Source organism: Lucilia sericata, unplaced genomic scaffold (genome assembly GCF_015586225.1).
Source record: "Lucilia sericata isolate MDLA Ls3-8-SP2 unplaced genomic scaffold, ASM1558622v1 Contig000500F_arrow, whole genome shotgun sequence".
NCBI classification, from domain to species: Eukaryota; Metazoa; Arthropoda; class Insecta; order Diptera; family Calliphoridae; genus Lucilia; species Lucilia sericata.
In genome coordinates, this window is record NW_023994514.1 from 189,250 (window position 1) to 203,148 (window position 13,899).

Genomic DNA, 13,899 nt, shown 5'->3' on the forward strand with positions numbered 1-13,899 from the left:
ACTAGTCTATTTAGTAGTCTATTGACTAGTCTATGGATTAATCTATTAACTAGTCTAAGGACTAGACCATTAACTAGCCTATTATATAGTCTATTAACTTCTCCATTACCTAGTGTATGTACTAGTCCATTAACTAGTCTATTGTATAGTCTATTAACTAGTAAATGTACTAGTCTATTGACTAGACTTTTAACTAGTCTATTGACTAGACTTTTAACTAGTCTATGGACTAGTCCCTCCACTGTGCTATTTACTAGTCTATTGAATAGTCTATTAACTACTCTATCGACTAGTCTAATAACTAATCTATTGAATAGTCTATTAACTACTCTATCGACTAGTCTGTTGACTAGGCTATTAACTAGTATATGGATTAGTAAATTAACTAGTCTATGGACTAGTATATTGTCCAGTCTATTGACTAGTCAGGACTAGTCTATTCACTAGTCTATTAACGAGTCTATTGTCTAGTCCATGGACTAGTCTTTTGTCAAGTTTATGAACTATTCTATTTAGTAGTCTATTGACTAGTCTATGGATTAATCTATTAACTAGTCTAAGGACTAGACCATTAACTAGCCTATTACATAGTCTATTAACTTCTCTATTACCTAGTCTATGTACTAGTCCATTAACTAGTCTATTGTATAGTCTATTAACTAGTCAATGTACTAGTCTATTGACTAGACTTTTAACTAGTCTATGGACTAGTCCATCCACTGTGCTATTTACTAGTCTATGAACTAGTATATGAACTAGTCTATTGAATAGTCTATTAACTACTCTATCGACTAGTCTTATAACTAATCTATTGAATAGTCTATTAACTACTCTATCGACTAGTCTGTTGACTAGGCTATTAACTAGTATATGGACTAGTCTATTAACTAGTATATGGATTAGTCCATTAACTAGTCTATGGACTAGTATATTGTCCAGTCTATTGACTAGTCAGGACTAGTCCATTGATTGAGCTATTAACTAGTCTGTGGACTAATACATTGAATATTTTATTAAATAGTCTATTGAATAGCCTATTAATTAGTAGTCCATTGACTAGTCTATTGTCTAGTCTATTAACTAGTCAATGGACTAGTCCATTGACTGGGCTATTATCTAGTCAATGTACTAGTCTATTGATGTGGCTATTAACTAGTCTATTAACTAGCCTACTGAATATGCACCAGACTATGGAATAGTCTATTAACTAGTATGTTGACTAGTTTATTAACTAGGCTATTAACTAGTATATGGATTAGTCTATTAACTGGTCTATTAACTAGTTCATTAAATAGTCTATGAACTAGTCTATTAACTAGTCTTTTAAATAGTATATGAACTATTCTATTAACTAGTCCTTGGACCAGTCTATGAACTTAGTCTGTTGGTTTCAAAATTGATTTTATATTTTAAAATTAAGAAAATTTTTAGTTTTCGATTTTTTTTAATATAATATAAAATAAAAAAAAAACTTTATAATATCCTAAACAAAATTTAAAAAAATGAACTTAATATTTATGTTTGACTTGTTATTAAAGCAAACGAAAAAAATTATAAAAAAGAATAAGCAAAGCGAATAAAAAACGTGTGCACGTGTCGTAATCGTGAAATTTTAGCACTTGACAACAACACTATTACAAATATGGTGGTTTTACAAAAAACATATACAAAAATACGAACGTTTGTATGTAAAAAAAAAAACGGCAAGTATTTAGCGGTATTGTATTTAGTACATAAATTTGTTTTTGTATAGCTGTATATAAGTTAAAATATATGCGATTGTTTCTTTGTGTATAACAAAAATGTTATACACAGAATTCTATGTATAGGTGTAATAATACTCTTACATTTAAAACATCTCTCGCTCTCTAATATCTCTCTCATGTCTTACAAAACAATGTTGTAAATTTTGTTGGTTTTTTGTTTATTTTCTAAACGTTTTATCCTATTTGATGTTTTCAAATTAACAACACTTGTAGGTTAAATACTTAGGTATTCAGTTCTCTAGGAGTATGAGTGATATTTATTGCTTATGAGTTCAGCACATATGAGCGTATGAGTGTGCCTGCTGAGATGATGACTACAACACGTATACGTGTTGGTAAATATTTTTATTTTTTTTTTTTTACTTTTTTCTGGCGTGTTTATTTTTAAAACTCGTGAGGCCCAACAGGTGCGTGTACATACATACATATAACAGATACTTTTAAATAAATATACATACCTACACAGTGTACTACACACATTCGTTTACATTAGATTGTTGTATTTTCAAAGTACCCTAATATGTTAGCTTTTTCTTTAGCGTTTTTATTCGTTTAATTATTTCAGTTTGAAAAGTTGAACAAAAAAATTCCATTGCACGTTTTTGGTTTATTATTTCTTTCTTTCATTAAATAATGTTTATTAAATTGTTTTTTATATTATTTAATTATGTTATTTTCTTTTTTTATAATTATTATTAAGTAGTATTTATTTTTAATTTCATTAAATAAAACTACGTTGTTTTTTGCATTAAACTTATAAAGAGTCATTCAAAAACGTCATGAAATGAAATAAACTTTAAACTGATAATTTGTTTTTTTAAAACAAAAAAATCTTGTTATTTCCAGCTCTTTCTCTCTATCGCTTATCTGTGTTTATATTTTAAGAAACAATTTCAAAAGGAAAAAAACAGAAATTACATTAATGGAATTTTAATAGTTAGTTGTTTAACAGTTAGTAACTAGAAATTTAATAGGGAATTTAAAAAACTTTTCTAAACAATTGTTAAAATAATTATTCAATATTTTAGGGAAGTTTTAAATTTATGTAAATTAGGTTTTAGCATTTGCTTTCGGTTGCCTTAATCATGCCTTTATAGTAACATTTACAATGTATTCATTTATTTTTATTAATTGTTTAATATTTTATAATTAAAGAAAAAAACAAATAAGGTCATGTTTACGAAACGGCATTTTTTCTGTTCAGTTTTAATTAATGAAATATTTTAAAACTGATCACGTTTTATACACATTTTTTTCATTTCACTGAGTAGCATTACAACAGAAAAGCAATAACAAATACCATAACAATGAGTTTAATTTCTTAATTTGTTTTTGTATTATATTTCACATTTTATTTACATTGTGGTTTTTTCACTGTATCTCTTAATCAGGGATGGAAAATTCAGTATTCACATATTTTTCTAAACAATTTTACAAATGCAACAATGAAAAAGATTATAGTAAGAGAAGTATATATTAAGTATTAAATATTAAGTACTTTTTTACAATAGATAAGCCCATATATATGTTAGTGGAATAGTTAATAAACTAGTTCACAAACATGAGATCAGACTAGATGATAGTCAATAAACTAGTCCACAGATTAGCCAATAGAATAGCCCATGAACTAGAAAATAGATTAATGTACAGACTATTCTATATATAAAAAGACAAAAAAAAATGTTTTGCACTATTAGTCCCAAAAAAGTACTATTTAAACAAATCCATTTTCCATGGCTAACTGGAAATATAAATTTAAAAATAATTTATATTAAATTTACAAAATTTTCCAATAGAAAAATTATGGTAAAAATATTTCCGGAAATTCTTGGGAACAGTATGTGTTACTTTTATGTTGCTCTTTCTTTACATTACATTAAAATAACAATTTTCCAACCATGATGTTTATAAAATAGATTGCTTACTTGCTTGCATTAGTAATGCTAATGGCGGCCAATTTAAATTAAATTATACTTAACCAAGTAATTAAAATTGTTCAAAAATTTCAAAACGCCTTCTACACATTCAAAATGCTGATATAGTCTATAGTCTAGTCTATAGTCTAGTCTATAGTCTAGTCTATAGTCTAGTCTATAGTCTAGTCTATAGTCTAGTCTATAGTCTAGTCTATAGTCTAGTCTATAGTCTAGTCTATAGTCTAGTCTATAGTCTAGTCTATAGTCTAGTCTATAGTCTAGTCTATAGTCTAGTCTATAGTCTAGTCTATAGTCTAGTCTATAGTCTAGTCTATAGTCTAGTCTATAGTCTAGTCTATAGTCTAGTCTATAGTCTAGTCTATAGTCTAGTCTATAGTCTAGTCTATAGTCTAGTCTATAGTCTAGTCTATAGTCTAGTCTATAGTCTAGTCTATAGTGTAGTCTATAGTCTAGTCTATAGTCTAGTCTATAGTCTAGTCTATAGTCTAGTCTATAGTCTAGTCTATAGTCTAGTCTATAGTCTAGTCTATAGTGTAGTCTATAGTGTAGTCTATAGTCTAGTATATAGTCTAGTCTATAGTCTAGTCTATAGTCTAGTCTATAGTCTAGTCTATAGTCTAGTCTATAGTCTAGTCTATAGTCTAGTCTATAGTCTAGTCTATAGTCTAGTCTATAGTCTAGTCTATAGTCTAGTCTATAGTCTAGTCTATAGTCTAATCTATAGTCTAGTCTATAGTTTAGTCTATAGTTTAGTCTATAGAAAGATCGGCAATTAACTATAAATTGCTTTGTCATGTTAGCTCACCACCTAGAGAGCTTATTTTTCAGTAGCCGATGACTGATTTGATCTCTATCTTACTTCTTAAAATTGTAAAAATTTGTATTTTAGGAAATTTACCGTAATTTCTTTTAGTGTATGCTTTCTTAATGTACATTTTAACCTTCATTTTTAGTTTAAAGGGCTATATTTACAAAAGCATTAACCTACAGTTGTTCAAACAAATGTTAGATATTATTTTAAACTAAACCTTTTATAAATTAAAAAAACAGACCATGGAATTTTTTTTTTTTTAAATTTAAAAAAAATTATCTACATTTTAAAGAAATAAAAACTAAACTGGTTTGAAACAGTTTCGAAAAATAAACTCTATAAATAAATGTTATATATAACAAACGAGTATAAAGTGTTAATTATTTAAAAGCACACTGTATCAACTTAAACAAATATAAATGTTTTATAGACTAAACAACTATGAACAATTTTAACAGGTGATAACAAAAGATATTGGAAAAATATATATATTTTTTTTACACAAATACCTTGACGTCAATGATGTTTTTTCCTTTTGTATAATAAAATGTATTTATCAAAAAACACGTGTTTTGCTGTAGTTTTTATTATTTAAAGCGAAAAATAGTGTTTGGTTTCCTGTTGAATTATTAATAAAATCCAAATGTATGTAATCAGCTTCTAATGAAACTTAACAAATTGAAAAATGAAAAAAAAGTAGTAAGGCTTTTTAGACACGTGATTTGTCAAGGTGTTTTATGAACAATAATATACTGATTATACAAGTTAGATTAGCTGTTGGTGTTTTACATTTATGTATTTCAAAATCTTGTTTTGTTTTATTGTTGTTAAATATTTTTTTAATATTTATTGTTGAATATAATTTCAAAAATAACAAATCATTGTGTTTGGGGAATTCCTTAAAAGTTGAATATTTAAAAGGCCATAAAAATTATTGTGACAAGCATATACTTTTTCGCTGTAATCATATAGAAGATTGCGTTGAACATTTTAAATGTTTGGAATAACATAATATGCTTGTGATAACAAAATATATGCTTATAGAGGACTATTGTTGAATTTGCTAAAACCAGTTTCACAGCAAAATTAGTATTATTTCCTAGCTACTTTTTCTTTCTGTGTAGCTATTGACGTGTTATCTTTAAATTAAATTGTTATTTATCATTTAAATATTACGCTGCGATAATATTTTATTTGTGTGTTTGTGAAAATACACACATTCATGAAATTTGTATGAGTGAGTGTATTTGACAGCTCATATTAAATACTTGAAAAATTTCACAATATCAACGACTCATTGTGAGATTGAACAACAAAAAAAAATAATAATAATAATAAAAAACAACATTAAGTAAATTTAATCAGTGATCACGTGTCTAAATGATTATTTAGCAGTTTTTTTTTTTTATTTTCTGTGAATTTTACTAATAATTTGTTTATTTGTTATAAACAAATAAAGTGTAATCAAGTAAAAAAAAGTTTAATGTTAAAATTTCAACACTTCTCTAACGCTCTATTGTCATATCAATTTCTATTTGACGTTTTATTCAATTTTAACAAATAATTTAATTAACACTGATAAAAGGCCGTGTTTATTAAAGAAAAATCACGTTTTTTAAAGTATGTTTTTGTTAGAAACAAAATTTTCCACTTGTTTTAATAAAAACAATTTTGTGAATCAGCTGTTAGGTTGGATTCAAAGTATTGTTTTTACTTCAAGTATAAATATTTCAATGTTATATGGTGTAAACTTTATTAACAAACAAGAAAATTTAATAATATTTTTAAAAACAGAATTGATTTTTTAATATAAATGTTAATTGCCAACAAACATGTTTTCTTTAAAAGATAATAATTTAATTAATTTCAAAGTCCCATGCAAAGTTTATAGATCTTTAGTCAAGTCACCTTTAACAAAATCCAAATAAAAAAATAACAATTAAAAAAACAACAACATTTTTTAATATTTTTTAATTTATATGGGATTTTTGCCACAGAATAGATAGATAGATAGATAGATAGATAGATAGATAGATAGATAGATAGATAGATAGATAGATAGATAGATAGATAGATAGATAGATAGATAGATAGATAGATAGATAGATAGATAGATAGATAGATAGATAGATAGATAGATAGATAGATAGATAGATAGATAGATAGATAGATAGATAGATAGATAGATAGATAGATAGATAGATAGATAGATAGATAGATAGATAGATAGATAGATAGATAGATAGATAGATAGATAGATAGATAGATAGATAGATAGATAGATAGATAGATAGATAGATAGATAGATAGATAGATAGATAGATAGATAGATAGATAGATAGATAGATAGATAGATAGATAGATAGATAGATAGATAGATAGATAGATAGATAGATAGATAGATAGATAGATAGATAGATAGATAGATAGATAGATAGATAGATAGATAGATAGATAGATAGATAGATAGATAGATAGATAGATAGATAGATAGATAGATAGATAGATAGATAGATAGATAGATAGATAGATAGATAGATAGATAGATAGATAGATAGATAGATAGATAGATAGATAGATAGATAGATAGATAGATAGATAGATAGATAGATAGATAGATAGATAGATAGATAGATAGATAGATAGATAGATAGATAGATAGATAGATAGATAGATAGATAGATAGATAGATAGATAGATAGATAGATAGATAGATAGATAGATAGATAGATAGATAGATAGATAGATAGATAGATAGATAGATAGATAGATAGATAGATAGATAGATAGATAGATAGATAGATAGATAGATAGATAGATAGATAGATAGATAGATAGATAGATAGATAGATAGATAGATAGATAGATAGATAGATAGATAGATAGATAGATAGATAGATAGATAGATAGATAGATAGATAGATAGATAGATAGATAGATAGATAGATAGATAGATAGATAGATAGATAGATAGATAGATAGATAGATAGATAGATAGATAGATAGATAGATAGATAGATAGATAGATAGATAGATAGATAGATAGATAGATAGATAGATAGATAGATAGATAGATAGATAGATAGATAGATAGATAGATAGATAGATAGATAGATAGATAGATAGATAGATAGATAGATAGATAGATAGATAGATAGATAGATAGATAGATAGATAGATGATAGATAGATAGATAGATAGATAGATAGATAGATAGATAGATAGATAGATAGATAGTAAGTTAGTATTGAGTTTAAAAAGAGGATGTAAATTATATGAAATCCGAAGAAATACACCTAGGCCTCCACTGGACCTGTTATGTGCTCCTTTACCAGTGTCTCTGGTAGGAAACGATCCAGACTAGAACACTAATCAATCACCAACCACAGGTACACAAAATAACGAGAATTCAAAAAATTGTTTTTCATAATTTAAACAAATATTTTATTAAATTAACACTTTACTACTATTAAATCTCAAATATTTAATTTATTTACATATAAAAACAAAAACTCTCCTTTAATAATACACAAAAAATTTAACACGTTTTAATAAAGAAATACTAAAATATCACGTGAACAACATGAAAATTATGAATGTTAATCCCCTGATCAAATCTTTTGATCAAATTAAATTTTCTACGTAAACAAAAACAGAAAGAAAAAAATAAACACGAATAAAAGAAAAAAATTAACACTTTGCTGTGATCATAAGAAATTTAAAAATATAAACGAAACGAAATGTATACGTCAATTTAAAAGAAAAAAAATAAAATCAATTCTCAACTTGTTCAACGTCAAACAAGCTAAATTTCTAAAATAGAACATACGAATAGAATTCCCATTATATACGTACATATTAAGTAAAATCAAATGAAATGAAATAAACTATAATATAAGGAATCGTGCATACCATAAAATATTTACGTTAAAAAGGTATCACTCGTTTAATTCATGAAAATTTACGTTACTCCTCTTTTTTTCCTTTTCTCAATAGGGGCAAACAAAATATCACAAGTGTTATTGTTAGTTTTCATGACTATATGCTGAAAATAAGCAAAACATTTCGACACTTGTTTTAGGATTAAATAATTTTGTTTTATTTTATTTCTTATTTTAAAAGATGATTTACAATTGAAAATACTATATTTTAAGTTTTTTCATTTTATTTGCAGAAGACCTCCATACAAAAAGGGGGCGTACGACCCATTTAGTTACGTAGCAAAGCTAATATAACAATTTATTGGCAAATGTTTGTTTCTACTACTAGTGTGACGTTAATTAATGATCATTCATAGATAGTCTGTTAATTGCATGCATTTTAATCGTGTTTCATTTGGGTTGATGTAGCTTCTGTTTTTTTTTTTTTTTTTTTTTTTTTTTTTTTGAGGGGCTGGGTATTTTTGGTATGGGTGGCATTAAGAAGTCAAATATAACTACATGAATACCACACCCGTCAAATGGTTTTAAATATACATGCATACACAGATAAGTTTATTGTAGGTTTTTAAGCGATGACAAATGTTTGCTTTGCCAAATTTTCAAAATAGTTTTTGTACTACATTTATTAGTTGGCTTCTTTTATTTGGGGAGGAAATGAGAAAAAATATTTATATTATTTAAAAGTATATTTATACAAAGATGATAATTACAAATATTTTTAAAATTTCGATTTATTTTAAGAAATTAGTGTATATTTTGTAATAATTATTATCAATTCGTCCATTTTAGACTTAATTTCAACTGCTCTTCTCCCTTTTTGATACGGTTTCTTTATGCTTAGTTTGTTTTGGTTTCAAAATTCTGTAATAAAATAGATTTAAAATATTAAATAATTTTCAGACTAAAATCTGGAAATTAAAAATTAAACAAAGATGCAATTCAGATTTAAAATTTGTTCTCAATGTAAATTTAGTCCAGATTAAAGTTATTAATACATCATTGTCTGGGTTAAAACTGGACTAAAGTCTTAGTATATAATCTAAAATTCATTTTAAACTTAAGTCTGAAATTTAGTTTTGACTATGGTCTGAATTATCGAATTGACTGAAATAAGTCTGGACTACAATCTAAACTATAACTATATTCGGAATTATAGTGTGGACTAAAGTTGGGGCTATTATCTGTACTAAAGTCTGAAATGTAGTCTCGTCTATGCTCTGAATTATAGTCTTGATTAGACTAAATCTGAACTATAGTTGGAACTACTATATAGTATAAATTATAACTATAATCTGAATTATTTACAGGACTATAAACTGAACTATAATCTAGACAATAGGAGTATACTTTGAACTTTAGTCCGGAATGAAATATAGTCTAAACTACAAATTTGACTAAAGTCTAAGCTATAGGTTGGACTATAGCTTAAATTTGGACTATAGTTTGTACTAAAGTTTGAAGTTTAGTCAAGACTTATTTGGACTAAAGTCTAAACTATAGTTTGGACTTTAGTTTTAACTTTAATCTGGACTATAGACTGTATTATAGCTTGAAGTGTAGTCAGGACTATAGTATGAACAAAATTTTGGGATATATTTTTAACTATATTCTGTCAGAACTATAGTATAGACATTAGTCTGGACTTTGAAATACTTATATGTTGAACTAAATTCTGGATTAAATCTGAGCTATAGTCTATACTACGTTCTCAACTACAGTCTAAATTATAGTGTGCAATATAATCTGGAGTTTTGATAACAGGTTTCGTGAAAATAAATCTCTTGGCAACCCTGAAGAAAGTACATTATTTGTACGAAATCACATAGTTGGCAAATCAATGACCCCAATAAATAAAGATTAAAAAAGTTCAAGCCTTTTAAAATTATTAAAATTGTTTCCCCGTCAACTGAATTTATAGTTAAATCTAAATAAAAATTAATTAATTGTAAACAAATATTGTGAACTCAAAACGCAAAATAACTCAAAAAGTATTCAACTTTTTCAAGGTTAGAAATTCAAAATATACAGTATTTAAAATTTACTACACTGAAACTCAATATACCTATTGCAATTATTTCAATACAAACTTATTTATAGGAGTATAAAGAAATCATTTTATACTACATATGAATTTACAAATTAAAGTCATTGACATTATTTACACATCATTTATAGACTTCAAGGAAAATTACATAAATAAAATAAAAAAATAAATTAAGCTCTCTCGTAAACGAAATGTTTTGAACAAAAAAAAAAGTGGCAACAAATTGTAATTGAGTCATAAATTAAAAATGATGGCGAGACAAGTAAATAAGCACGTTTTGAAGTGCATACGACAAACGATTCATTTCATACTAGAAGTACATACATAAATGCTATCATAAATATGTACATACCTAAGATTTGTACATAAAAGTGCAAATTAAAATGCATTTCTGCTCATTTATGTTTCCCTTTAATTGTTTAAACAAAACAAAGTATGTATATTGAAAATAGTGTCCATACACACCTCAAATATCAAATATCTGCTGTTTTGCAAAATAACAGCTACACCTAATTATACCACAATCAAAAATACAACTCTGTATGAGTTGCTGTCATAACAATATTAATCATACGTCACATGTGACACTTGCTCACATGTAATGTATTAACATGTTTCTTTAATTAAATAAGGTCATAGCTAATTAAATTTAAACAAATATTTTCATAATTAATTAATTTTCATATGATTAATGTTTTTTAGCTTAAATTGTTTATTATTTTTTTATGGCTTTCACATTGTCAAAAATGCTCAACCTAATTGTTGCTACATACTAAATGGCAACAATTTAAAGTGAGACAGGGGCACAGCCGCCCCATTTTAGAAAATTGTTGGGGATTATAGTCAGCAGAATAACATCATAATTATAATGTTAGCGCCATATCGAACCCTCCTAAAAATGTGTTCTGTTTGGCATTTTTTTATTGTTTTTGTTTCGAATAAAATTGGTCACCACTAAACAATAAATAACAGAGTTGCCATGGGTTTTAATATAGATAATCAAAAATAAATAATTTAAGAATTTTAGATTTTTGGCATTTCGTTTGACATAAAGTTCGAAATATTAAAATCAAATTATAAAACTTTAAAATGATCATTAAATATTACGAATTTTATAGGAATTCAATGTTTGTTGCAGCACGTATTGAAATAGTTGAAGGTCTATTTCATAGTTCATTCAAATTATTAGAATTTTCTTTGAAATATGATAAAACTCTTGCAAACGTTTTTTAAATGAACAATTTCCATACTCTTTAGCGATTTCACACACTATTTTGGCAACTCTTAAGTAAAACTCATCACTTAGCTTGTGCCAAAATCCGCCACAGTTTTTTCCTTTGTATTATAAATTAGCATTTTAAATACACTGACAAAAAAATGTTTCATAGTACAAAGAAAAATAAACACATTAGAAAAATATTGAACAAAAAGTTGTTGCTCTAAATTTCCTTTGCACAGTGTTTAATTGAAACTAAAAACAAAACAATAAATAGAAATATTTTAACTACAACAATAACAAAAAACCGTTTTGCTTTTAAAAGAATTCTTTCTAAAAACAAATTTAATCATTAAATTCATTTATTAAAACTGAAAAAATTTCCATTGATTCGTAAACATATTTTTATTTCATTCGTTTTCTCTTTCCTTCTCTCTCAAACTTTTGACACATGATTTATTATATATTTTTATTTTTATGAGTAAGTTTAAAAATAAACTGTATGTATACATGTCCTCATGCATATATTTTATACATTATATGTATGTATGTATGTTTGTATGAATATATGTATAGTTTATTGTTTGTATTTCAATAATAACAAATAAAATTCATGCCAAGTTTTAAGTATTATTGTACAGAATTTGTATCAAATTAAAAAAAAACAACAACAAAAGCTAAATAAAACGTGTTTATTTTGAATTTTTGGACAACTCATGTGAACGAAAAAACGTGTTTATACAATAAATGAAATACACTTAAAGTTTTTTTTACGATGTTTATTTTTTCAAAATCATTGTACATGCAGAGTTGAGTCAGAAAACATTTTTTTGCATGCATAAAATATTTGATTTAATAAAAACTTTTGATTGTTTTGGGGGTTCTATGAAATCATTCGATAGGCTACAAATTTACTAAGGGCCAATCTTTAGGTGAAAAATTAGAGATTAAATTAAAATTAATCCTCGAAAGATGTTTTTGAGTACTCAATTAGTTAATTTTGTTTGCAAGTTTAAGCGCCCAATGGAGGTGGTTTAATCTTAAGCACGAAATGCAAAAGTGTAAACAGCTGATGCAAAAAAATTAATAAAATTTTTATAAATATAAACATTAAAATGTTCTATTTATTGATTAGTATAAATTATGGACACTTCAAAATACATTTTTTTGTTTTTAATTTAAGTTTTCATTCATTTTCATATTAAATTTACAATTGTCTTCTTCTTTTTTTATAAAATATGCATTGTTTTGATAACAAACAGTGAAGTTTTCTGTTGTTTTGTATGGCATCACTGCGAAGTTTAATCTTGTACTGAAAAACATCAAAGGGGATTAACATAAGATTAAATTTATTTTTAGATTAACTAATCTGATTATTAATTGGCATTTGATTACCATCTCAAAAACCCGCTCTAATTGTAATTGTAACTCTCTCTTCTCTGTGTAGGAAAAAATCTACTTAAAATGAAAACATTTTAATGGCAAAATTAAATTCCACAAAAATATTGATTTGTACTGGTTTTCGCAATTTCGAAATAACTTCGAATTTTCGAACAAAACAAAACAGAAACCTAAAAAAATCTAAAAATATTTATAGAATTCTTAAGTTTCTTAAATTTGTAAAATTAAATTTACAAGAAAATCTTAATCTGTCTGTCCGTGTGTATGTTGAAATCGGTTTTCAGAAGAATCTAGATATTTGCTTGATCTTAATCTTCCATAATTCTATCAGGCACACTTTCAAGAAGATGGCTACTTAAAATCAGTAAAATCGGTCCATAAATAACGGAGATATAAGCAAAAATCCAAGACAACCTCTGAAAATTCCAGAAAAAATTGAAATTTTTGTGAATGCTTTGATAAAAATGTACTTTTTCGTTCTTTAACTGGTACTTTTTCAGTTTTCTATAATATTGAACCTATAAATATGAAATTAGACATGTAGAAATTTGATTAATCATTAAAAATTATGTTTTTTTTTAACATATATAACTTTAACATTAATTTATTTTTAATTTTACAACATTTATGAAATTGTATAAATATGAAAATTAAATATTAATTTAATTGGTCCTTAAAACGAGCATTTATCTATGTATTCTGAAATTATATATCTATATAGTATGTATGTATAGTCGAAAAAATTTTAAGTGAAAATAATTATTTCAGTTTTTCAAAAACCAA

The 13,899-nt window shown here is 25.7% G+C and overlaps 1 protein-coding gene across 2 annotated transcripts in view; it reads left to right on the forward strand.

The window, feature by feature from the left end:
* Positions 1–13,899, forward strand: part of LOC119605611 (transcription factor cwo) — a 28,636-nt gene that overhangs the window by 8,862 nt on the left and 5,875 nt on the right. The gene's annotated exons all lie outside the window — the stretch shown is intronic.